This window comes from Festucalex cinctus, chromosome 4 (genome assembly GCF_051991245.1).
Source record: "Festucalex cinctus isolate MCC-2025b chromosome 4, RoL_Fcin_1.0, whole genome shotgun sequence".
Classification (NCBI taxonomy): domain Eukaryota; kingdom Metazoa; phylum Chordata; class Actinopteri; order Syngnathiformes; family Syngnathidae; genus Festucalex; species Festucalex cinctus.
This window is the reverse complement of record NC_135414.1, coordinates 31,161,694-31,173,772: the sequence shown is the minus strand read 5'-3', so window position 1 is coordinate 31,173,772 and position 12,079 is coordinate 31,161,694. Positions and strand designations below refer to the sequence as shown.

General features: G+C 41.0%; 1 long non-coding RNA gene across 6 annotated transcripts in view; it reads left to right on the top strand.

The window, feature by feature from the left end:
• Window positions 1-858: 858 nt before the first annotated feature.
• LOC144018117 (uncharacterized) overlaps window positions 859-12,079 on the top strand; it is a 64,724-nt gene continuing 53,503 nt past the window's right edge. For 5 of the 6 annotated variants that reach the window (XR_013283344.1, XR_013283340.1, XR_013283343.1 and 2 more), the window contains exons 1-2: window positions 859-907; window positions 7,399-7,513. This is a non-coding gene — a long non-coding RNA (uncharacterized LOC144018117). The remainder of the gene's footprint in view (window positions 908-7,398; window positions 7,514-12,079) is intronic. The other variant, XR_013283339.1, reaches the window with a different exon arrangement.

Below are 12,079 nucleotides of genomic sequence, written 5' to 3'. Positions count from 1 at the left end.
AACTCGCGTGGTGGAAGAAGAAGAAGAAGAAGAAGAAGAAGAAGAAGAAGAAGAAGGTTCGCATCGGCCGACATTAACATCTTGATTGTGTCTTTTTTTTTTTTTGTAAGGGTGTAAGAGAATGTTTGGAAACATTTCCTTTGTAGCAACCAAATGCGACACTCGGAAAAGGCTGGCCTGGCTCGGCTGCACATCCAGATAGCTTTATCCCAGGTGCGCGTGCGCGCGCGCGTGCGCGTGCGACGCCGGGAATACAAGCCGCTCACAATGGAAGCAGAACGGCATGACGAAATCAAGGCGAGCTGTACAAGCCGCCGCACAAAAGACGCGAGAGGCATTTCGCTACGTCCCGATCGGCTCACCTGCACGCGCACGCGCACACGCACGCGCACGCAGGAATGTGAGTCGCATCCACACGACAATTGTTCTCACGTCAAAAAGCCACCAATTAAAGTTCCATTTTGATTATTTTTAGTGTCTTGAGTTTCAAGTTGAAATTGAAGTACAATATTTCATCTGAATTGAGGTTTCATAAAGTGTACACATAAAATTGAAGTTCAACGTGATCATCAAAATCATACTTGCCACTTTGAACTCATTGGACGGAACAAAACCAGTTGATAGTTTTGTTGCGACTTGTCAATTTTGTCACCGTTTGTCTTTTGCATGATTTGGTTTTGTTTACATTTTGTCCTTGTTTTCCTGCCATGTTTGTTTGTTTGTTTTTTGTTCGCAGCTGTTCTCGTCAGCCTTAATTGTTCCTTGCGTCTGTCAATCAGCTCCTGCCGGCGTCTTGTTGTCCAGGTGCGCCTCGTTTCCTTCCGTTTTTTGTGTGGGTTTGGTGAAGAAGAAGAAGAAGAAGAAGCAGAAGAAGACGAAGAAGAAGCAGAAAGCACAACATGAATGGGTATGTTTCGATTTCCTTTGTATAACATTCTTTGTTTACTTTTGTATGTTTTTTTGAGACTGCTGTCCTCCCATCTTGCACCCCAGCTTTTGGAAAAATCAAAACAAATTGTTTGGTGTGAATGAGAATTTGACGTGACTAAAAATAGAAAAAAAATGGAAAACTGTATTTAATGTGAATAGAAAGGGAAAAAACAGTAAAGGGGGGGGGAGTAAAAAAAAACAACAAAAAAAACAACATTTGATTTGAATAAGAATTTGATGTGGGGAAAAAATGGAAAAAAGAAAAAAAATTATATGAATAAAAAGAAAAAAACAGTAAAAAGGAAAAAAATGATGTGGGGGGGGGTTAAAAAAAAAAGAACTGATTCGATTTTCATAAGAATTTGATGAATAAAAAAATAGAAAAAAGCAAACGATTGATGTGAATAAAAAAGGAAAAAAACAAATCACTTGATGTAACGTAAAACCAATTCAAAAATAAAGAAATTAAATATAATACTAATTTTATGTTTGCAAAAAAGAAATGATGTGAATACAAAGAAAAAAACAGTAAAATGAAAAAAGTAATGTGGGGGGAAAAAAGTAAAAAAAAAGAAAACAGATTTGATTTGAATGAGAATTTGACGTGTGAAAAAATAGGAAAAAAGAAATTTGAGGTGAATAAAAAGAAAAAAACTGTAAAAAAAAAAAAAAGTAAAAAAAAAAAAGAAAACAAATATTTGATGTGAATAAAAAAAAGGAAAACCAAATCATTTGTGATTTAAAACCAATAAAAAAAAATAAAGATGGTAGATATAAAACAAATTTGATGTTTGCAAAAAAAATGATGTGAAAAGGGAAAAAATTATTTGATGTGAATAAAAAAAAAAGTTTGATGTCTGTGATTGGCTGGCAACCAGCATACTGCCCGAATCTGGCTGGGATAGGCTCCAGCACCCCCGTGACCCTTGTGAGGAGCAAGCGGTTAAAATGGAAAATGGATGGACGGTTGATGTCAATAAAAAAAGTTATGAATTAAGAAAAAAAACGCTATGAAGTCCGAAAAGGAACAGGAAGTGCGTCGAACAGATGAGGAGCCTCAACTGACTGCTGATGCATGCTGGGTAATTTCCCCGCCTCCATTGACGCGGTTGATTTTTGCTGATGTTGCGCAATGTTCCCGGTCTCCCTCACTGTTTGTCACACCACTAATGAACGTCACGTCACTCGCGTTTTGGTCCCAGCGACCGAGCGCTAATGAAACGAACGCGCTGACGAGGCTGACGAGGCCGACGAGGCTGACGAGGCTCGACCCCGTCACGTGACCACGCACACGCGCTAATTTGCATCGACCAACAAAGCAGGAAGTGGAGCGCCTCTCCCTGCGCGGCCGACGCACCTGCGCTCATGTTGCTGACGCTTTAGCGGCGCTAGCGTTAGCGCCGGGACGGCTAACGATGGCTGCCGAGCCGCGCGGGAGCGAGCGCGGCCTTATCAAAAGCAAATTACGACATGTGCTGATGTGGCGTTTGGCCGCCTTCATCCTCGTCCTCCTCTTCCTCCTCCTTCCTCTCTTGAAATATGACAACCTTTCCCGCAGCAGATCGTATAAATCTGCGCTGCGAAATGTGCAAAAACAGCACAAAGGACGGTGGGAGGGCGAGCCAGGTCGTCCTCCTTTATTTATTTATTTATTTATTTATTTATATTTTTTAATTGAGACTGATCCAATTAGGCGCAGGCAATTAGCGTGTAATGTCATCAATTACCGCGCCGTTTTGTTCGGCTCATCACAATGTGACTCGGATGTCAAACAACAACAACACAAGAAATCAAAATAATGTCATTAATCACTTTCTTGGGGGCGCTGGTGAGTCAATTCTGCACAAATTACACTTTATTTATTTATTTATTTATTTATTTATTTATTTTAATATGCCAACGCTGCAAAATTACCAAGACCCGGTCTAACCCACCTCCTCGCAGATATGGACGACGCCTTCGCGTGGATTAAGAATTTAGATGGGTGAATCCATCCTATACTGCCCTCTGCTGGTGACTAAATTGTAGGAGCATTTTAATTATTTTAATTGTACTTTATTTATTTTTAATAATTTTACTTTATTAAAATGCTTTTTTTTTTTTTTGATTTTTTTAATCGTGCTTTATTTGGCATTATTGCATATTTTATTTCAATTTATTTGATTATTTTAATTCATGAAATACTTTTATTTTTTTTTTACTATTTCAGCTTCCAACAATATTTAGTCAGTCTTCATTTTCTTTTGCCTGTGACGTCTTTTGTGCATGTGAGTGAGGTGCAATTCTGAGTCTGAGCAACACATGCACACACACGAGAAAAAAAAAAAAAAAAAAGCTGCGGATGTTTGCAATGTTGTCGCGTCGTAATCGGGCACTCGGCGGGAATCTTTTGTAGTGTCGCCGACAAAAGCTGCCTTGGTTGTCTGGCCAGCTTCCTGACTTGAGTTGATCGCGCTCCCGCCTTAAGAAAATAAACGTGCGCTTCCTGAGGGGGGTGAAGGCGGAGTCAAATCTGCAGATGACACAGGTGCTGTGCAAAACAAAAACAAAAAAACTGCTTTGTAGGACTTGGGCCATTTGTCAAGATGTTTACACCACGTTTTGGAACATGCATCGCAAACTAAATACAGTCGTTTTGTCTTGGTAGAAACTGAGGGGAGAAAAAAAAAAAACGGTCTAAAACTTGACGAATATAAACGTCGATGGCAGTGAACGAGTTTACATTTGAATGATCCCAAAACCGTGCAGGGAGTCGCGCAAAAACCGAGGAAGTCTCGCAAGTGGAAGGCGTCGGCGGGCGGGGCGCGTCTCACCGCCCAAAAGTCCTCGCGGCAAAACCACGTGAGATCGGAGCTCCATGAATCAGCTCGTTAAATCCGACTGGGTGGAACTTGTGTAAAGGTCAGCGCTCTGATTTTTGAAATTCCAACGCGTGCAAAACGGCGACGACGGAGGAAGACGTTTTTTTTTTTTTGGGGGGGGGGGGAGGTGGGCGAAGGTGAGACTTTTTAATCACGTCTTGCGTTCTTTGGCGCCTAATGGAAGTTTCAAGTCGCCACTGAGAAGATCCGACAGGTGTCGGCGTGAAACTCTCGGCGGGAGAAGCAAATTCCGCTTTTAAAACTCCAAGTTTTCAAGCAAGAAGTACAAATTTGAGGAGCCTTCAGATTGGGAAATTAGGATGAGAGTGACGTCATAGCATGATGTCATAGTGTGACATCATAGGCTTTGTGACATCATAGACTGACACCATACAATGGCATCAAAGGATGGATCATGGTGTGACATTACAGGATGATGATATAACATGACATCATGTCACATGACACTTATTTGCTTCCAAAAACGGATAAATACGTTCTATTTTAAATATTACTATGCTCCCAAAGACGTATTTATACGTTTTTGTATGTTTTTTTAATTTTTTATGCTAGAGCATAGATCTGAACTGAAGAGAATGCTTGAAGCAATGGTAGTTATTACAAAAACGGTCAGCAGGTGGCAGCAGAGTATAAGAGAACAACCAGGACCAAGTTACAAAAGTTTCTTTTGCCAACAGTTTTAAACAGATTTGTGAATAAGGATTAAAATGAGCTATATTCTAATGTTAATTTCCGGAAAAAAAAAACAAATTCCTGATGAAAGAAGAGACTCCAATCTTTCTTTTGGGTTTTATAGCAATAGAACATCATATTTTGTGGGCCTTGCAAAATCAGTCAAAATCCAGTAAAACAGCTGGGTTGCTTCACTGAAAATTGCAGCCAGAGAATGCGTTAAAAACCCTAACACATCATAAAACCCAAATATAAACACCCTATATGGGCTTGAAACACAAGCAAAGGACAGAAACCTAAATTAGAAATCCGAACCTTTGTTTAAAAAACTTTGCCTTATAACCACCACGCATGCTTGGAAGCCTACTTAAACCCATAATACTGTCTTGAAACACTAATCAATAATCCTAACCCTGTCTTGAAACCTTAGGTTTAGGTTATATACCCTACTTTAAAACCTTAACCCATACTGGAAACCCTAATCATAAATACACAGCTTGGATTGAAACCGTAACCCCTGATGGAAACCCTTAACCTCTATTTAAAACCCTAACCTAACTCTCAGGCATGCTTGAAACAAACGTCAAAACCCGAATAATAAATCCAAACACTACCGCAAATTCCAAACCCTGCCTTGAAACCCGAACCCTCCCTCGCTTCCTCCCTCCTCACGAGCGTCTCGGCGTGCTGTCACTCGCGCTCTCGCTCGTCGTCGTCGACGTGCGCTTAATGTGATGCTCGGCGACGTGGCCCGTTACAGGCGAGGGCGCGCGCTCAAATAGCGGCTCGCGTCGTCCCTCGTCAGCCAGCGTGTCACGTAGACCCAGATCAATCTTCAGCGGGTTTTCAGATCACTTTCTTGAGACACCGTTACCAGTTCGACTGCTCATGTTTGAGGTCACTGTTCTGTCCTCACCAGACGTGTTTGCTGTATCCAGCTAGACAGACGAGATGTCTTTTGTAGTTTTTATCTCTTTATTTAATTTACTGTAAAACTGAAGCAAAAATACAACACATTAGCACAGTACTATCAATCCAATCACAAATGTAAAGAAATAATAAGTTAACTAAAACAACACAACTCAGGTACGCTAACATAGTGAGCTCAAGTCCGCTAGCATAAAAGGCTAACGAATGCTAACGTCTTTACTGACTCGTTTTTAACACCATTTTGAATTTACAAAACATTCGACCGAACTTATTGGCTTTTTCTTTTTATAGCTTGAATAAAGTTTATACAAATGAACACAAATAATGACTTACAGCCTTACGTGGGCCAACGCTCCACCGTGTGTGCGTGTGTGCGTGTTGCTCTTCAGGAGTGTCTGACGTCAACTCAAATGAATCAGGCGTAATACGGATTTCACCACTAGAGGGTGCTAAAAGTTGACATAAATCACTGAACATAAACGGAATAAAACTATAACATCCCAGTCAACTTTGGCTCCCCATGTCAAAACAAAAGTGTAGCACCAATTAATGGCGACAAAGACCTATTCGACATCAGATTTTTATTTTTTATTTTTTAGTCCCTTGAAAGCTTCATTTAAAACCCTAAAGCCCAATTCACACTGACTGCGGAACGGACAACGTTTTCCGTACGATGCCGCAAGGATACGACACATTCAAGTCTACGTGTCAATTCACACCAACTGTGTTGCGATGCGGAAGGTTTGCGCAAGCGTTCTATTTTTTACAAACGTCGCATCCATATTTTCATGAAGCTGAAGAAATGACACGAGCCGGACAGGAAGTCGGGTGTAACCGCATCAAGGTAAATCCGATATATTTCAAGATAAAACTGTTTGCGAACTCGTTTTTTTTTGGGGGGGGGGGGAAGCTAGCTAGCTACATAGCATGACAGGAGTCGGACATTTAAGACAAAAAAATGAGCTCAGAATAAATGAAACAAATGACCATATTTAAACACAAAACGTACTTACCCATGGTCGAAGTCCCAAAATCATATCGATCGTCTGTCGGGAGCAGATTTCCGGACACGCAACGCACGCGGTGTGAATTGCAGCGCGTGCGGAAGCCGTACGGAAAACGCACCGCGTCCTTTCCGCACCCAGTGTGAATTGGGATTCAGTCCGGAAAACCCAATTTTAATGCAACTTAAGAACCCGAATTCTGCTTTAATTTAAAAACAAAACTAGAATAACCCTGAGCGAGACCAGCTTTCCCCGTCCCACATGGTTTAAACATACTCGAATGTAAACAAAAGCACATTTAAATAAATGTGCGTTAGCTTCATGCTAACAGGAACGTTAGCTTATAGCGACATTTAAAAAACAAAACTCAAAACAAAATCAAAAATTCCAAAACTATAATAACCCTAATGTGTGCGTGAAGCATTTATGAAAGAACTAAAACGAACAGAACCACCCTGAAAACTAATTAAAAATAACGACATTTAAAAATACAAAACTCAAAACAAAATAAAAACTAAAATGAAAATGTCCAAAACTATAATAACCCTACTGCCATATTCCAAATAAATTATTTGTACAATTTTGAGGACGAAACACAATTTCTCTTCATAACATTATGTGGCCCTTGCGTCCTTCTGATTTTCTGTATGTGGCCCTCAAATGAAAAAGTTTGAACACCTCTGATCTAGACGTATAACTTGAAACCAATACTCCAGTTTGAAGCCCTGACGTCATCTTGAAACCCTAATTTTACTTGTAAAAGCCCTAAACCACAACTAGTAGCGCTTAATCTAGTTTGAGGCGCTAACCTCGACTTGCAACTCTAACTTTGGAACGATACTTGATGAAGGTTTTTGTCTTTGTGTGGTCGACGTTGGTGTGTGTGTGTGTCCTCCTTCCGTCAATCTCCCGTTGTGAAATTAGTTGCAGCGTGAAATTTGATTGGCAGTCTTTCATGCTGTCACTTTGCATCCACTCAGAACATTCCGGGGCCGTCGCGCAAATGAGACGCCAGTCGGCGTGCCTGCCGCCCCGGGCGTCGCGTCCGCCGTCCCGCCGGCCGACACTTTGCTGCGGAAAGCGCCACGTGTCAAGGTAAGCTCGACAATTATTATTGGCGCCATCGGCTCAAGCTAACACATGCTAAACCAAATAACAGAGCATTGAATACAGGAAGTAGCTTTAGCTTAGCATTAGCACAAGAGACAAGGATTTATTTTGGGATGTGTGGTGTTCACTCACACATCAGGGTTTTGGAATTTTTGATTTTGTTTTGAGTTTTGGTTTTTAAATGTAGCTTTAAGCTAACGTTCCTGTTAGCATGAAGCTAACGTACATTATTTAAATGTGCTTTTGTTACATTTGAGTATGTTTAAACCATGTGGGACGGGCAAATCGGGTCTCGCTCAGGGTTATTATAGTTTTGTTTTTAAATTTGGTTAGTTTTAATTATTTTTCATTGTGGTTCTGTTAGTTTGGATGAGTCTTAGTTATTTAATAAATGCTTTGTTTTAGTTAGTTTCATTATTAGTCTTAGTTTAAAAAAATATTGTGCGCAATATTTTTTCAACATGGCCCTGGTTGATCTCTAATACTCTGTTGCCACCTGCTGGCCGTTTGTGTAATAACTACCATTTCTTCAACCATACTTTGCAGTTGAGAGGCTGCATCAAAGTCTTCTGTATGCTCTAGCATAAAAAAATGCTTCCAAAAATGTAAAAATACGTCACTTAAAACATTTAAAGAAACGTATTTATACGTTTTTGGGAGCAAATTAGTTAAAATCACATTTAAAATCATCCCCAAAGGCGCATGCATTAAATGAATTCCTAAAGACTAAAGCAAAGGACATTTTTGCTCTAATTAGTTTGAATTAGTTTTGTAAACATAAAATGTAGTTTCAGTTAGTTTTCGTTTTTTATTTTATTAACAATTATTATTATTTTTTTATTTTATTTTTTTTTAATTTTTTTTCTAGTTGTAGTTAACTGAAATAATATATGTGCACTTCCTCTTTCACACGCACTCTGACGTGATAGTCCACTTTGCTAAGTCCCCTGCCTGCCTGTCAGTCACACTTTTTATTTATTTTTTCCCCTCCGTCGACATCCATCAAACGTCGCGTTCGGTTATGATGTCAGGCAAACATGTTGAGCCCGTCTGCTGCTTTCAATCACGGCCGTCACTCAAGCTGTCACTCGCACGTCGCCGATTGAATTTGTCGGCGCGCTCGAAATGTGACGCGGGCAGGTGGGCCCGATTGACAGCTGCTGATTGAAGCTCATTTTTCGTTTTTTTTTTTTTTTTTTTTTTTTTTTAAGCGGTGGCCTTTCGCCTTCATGCTAACTTTTGCGTGTCAAAAACGTCAACGAGGGGGAAAGTGACAAGCGGGGCCCGGCCGGGCCCGAGGGGGGACCGAGGAGAAGGAAAGAGAGAAGGCGGGAGCGGCCGCAAATTGATTTGGATTTTCCTCCAAATCACTCGACGTGTTCGACGCTAATGTGAGCTGATCTCAGAGCAGCTCCCGGGACGAGCCACCAAAAAAGTGACACACTACAAGCCTGACAGACACACAGGCCGGAGAGACGGAGAGAGAGAGAAGAGAAAGCCTGTCAGTCCGCACGTCAGTGCGCGTCATTGTCACATACACGCTCAGCCACTTTTTTCCATCCACGCACCCGCAAATGGCCTTGCCGCACCCCATCACAACACAAACACGCAATTGACACCTGAAGAGGTCAAAAAAAAAAAAAAAAAAAAATCTGATTGGTTGATCAGGACCAGGATTGTTATAGTTTGAGAATTTTCATTTTAGTCAGTTTTTTTGTTGTTGTTTGTTTTTATTAGTTTTCAGGGCGATTCTCATTGAGGAAAACAAAAATTTTATTTTTGAGGAAATAGCATTTTAACACGGCTAAAAGTTCCAAAAAGTTGATATTTCATGTCCCTTTTAAATTAGGAAATGTTTTAACCACGGCTGCTGTTTTGATTAGTATTAATTGACTCAATATGAAGCTAACAATCATTTAAACTAGGGATGTTCGATACCACTTTTTTTTCCAGACCGATACCGATACTCAGACCCTCAGTACTCACCGATACCAACTGCCGATACCAGTAGTACATTTTGACAAATAAAAAAAAATCACTAAAAGATACTTTAAAAAAAATATATTTCCTTTAATTTTGACAAAAAAAAACAGCACAGTCACTCTTCAATAGTCTTAACGCTCAAAATAAAACACAAAAATGCTCTTTTAGTTTAAGATTCGCAATTATGAAGTATTTCCAAACCGGTGAAGTTTTGGTGAAAAACTGCTGCAAGCTAGCGCCACTTACAGGCAAGGAGGACTCACTTAACGTCTTCGTCTGCGTCACGAGTACTTGAAAAAAGGCTAGTATCGGCCTCGCCCATCTCTAATTTAAACTGTTGGCTAAAGAATCATCTCTCAGTTTGTAGTACTTCCTTTTTTTGGGGGGGGGCGGCGGCTTCCTACTGTCGCGGCGGCGGTGGCGCATGTCAGCTCGTTAGCCGCCGCCGTCACGTGCGCTGACCTCGCTGACAGGCCCATTAGCCGCCTAGATGTGGGGGGGGGGGCGAGTCGAGGGGACGCGTTGACACAGAACGCGGCCGACAGGGCTGACACGGATCAGACCCGGCGGCGACGTCGGCGCCGGCGACTCGTCAGATCGACCACAAACGGAGACGCGCTTTTATATTTAATAGACACGTTTTAATGGCATTTACATGTCGCCATGGACACATGATGTCACACTGTCACATGCAATAACAGGGATCAGATATGTACTGTGCGTGCAAAAGTATTGGGACACCCAATAGGAAGAGAAAAGTGTCGTTTGAACAAAAGGAAGTGACACGTTCAAAAGTATTGGGACGCCTTCGAGTAGAGGTGGTGGATCGATCCAAAATATCGTGATTATCGATATTAAGTCAGTATCGATACCGGATCGATAGTTTAGTTTCAGTTTGTCTCTGCACTGCTGCAGTTTGGTCAACCAGATAACACAGATTCCAAATGTCGAGGATAATGGCGCCACGTAGCCATAATGCACTCGCTGCTCCGGGCTATGTGAAGACGACATGATCTCAATTGCACCTTCCTGACATCATCAACACTTCCATAACACGCACGCACACGCATACGCACACACATGGCTCGTTGCAGGTAATGGCGATGATGGGAAATGAGCACGAGCTAATAAGAGCAGAAGCTAAACGTCACATTTAATCTTTGCATTGCTGGGATGCGTCCTGCTTGCACACGCGACATTGGTCCAATCCCACAAATTGTATACAGAATGTATACGCATAATAATGTTGCATTGTACATCATCTTTTAACTCATTCACTGGCAGCCATTTTCACTGAAGCCCTTCGCACCCGGCTGTTTTCCTGGATTTGGACTCATTTTGCAAGGCCCACAGAATATCGTGTTCTATTGCTATAAAAACATGGACCCTACCAAAAGAAAGATTAGTCTCTTCTTTCATCAGGAGAAAAAAAGTATATTTCTATCCGTTTCAGTTTTGCAGCAATTAGCATTAGAATATAGCTAAATTTCATCATTATTTACAAATCTGTTTAAAACAGTGGGGAAAAGAGCTTGTTGCAACATGGCCCTGGCTGATCTCTAATACTCTGCTGCCACCTGCTGGCTGTTTTTGTAGTAACTACCATTGCTCCAAGCATTCTCTTCAGTTCAGAGGCTGCATCAAAGTATTCCGTATGTTTAGCATAAAAAAAACCCCCGTATAAATACGTTTTTGGGAGCATGGTAATATTTAAAATAGACAAAGACAATTTATACTTGAATGAAGCTAACTTCCACGTTTTTTGCAAACCTTAACTCTTTGACCGCCAAAAACGGTTAATAACGTATTCAAAATCCTAATGAATGCCGCGAAAAACGTTAATTTACGTTTATTACATTTTTTTTCTCTGAATGGGCAGCGCTACATCTGTGCAGCACTACCTTGTCACTAAACAAAAAAATATTAGTGTCAAAGTCACTGTTGTGCAAAAAAAAAAAGAAGTATCTTTTCACGAAAAGCTCGTTTTTCTCTTATGTCACTCAAATGAACTAATTTCAAATGGTGATTACGAAAGAACAGATTAAGGTAGAAACATACTTTTTTTTTTCTCATGAAAGAATGGAATCCAATCTTTCATATGGTAGCTACCATATTTATGTCGTCATACCGCACAATATTCTGTGTGCTTTGAAAGATGAGTGAAAATGCTCCAAATCGCCTGACACCGTTGGGTTTTTTGGATAGCGTTTGGCAGTCAAAGAGCTAAGGAAGCTAGCATTAGCAACAGCATGCTAACTTAGCATTTGCATGCTAAGTTAACTTAACATTAGTGTGCTAACTTAACAAATGTTTCTTTGACCATCGGAGTTCTTCTACGTGGAAAAGTGCACGATATGCCGAACAAACGCCACATTTTTTTTCTTTTCTTTTTTTTTTGTCACTTTGGACTTCCTGTGTGGGTGTCCCAATACTTTTTGCCGGCCATAAAAGTGATGTGCGGCCACGTTTTGACGAGCGCTGGAGTGTCTGCCAACGGAGCCGAGGGCCCGTCAACCTTTTTGATTCATGTCGCGCTCCGAGCGGGCCACACGGCGGAACGCTAACACA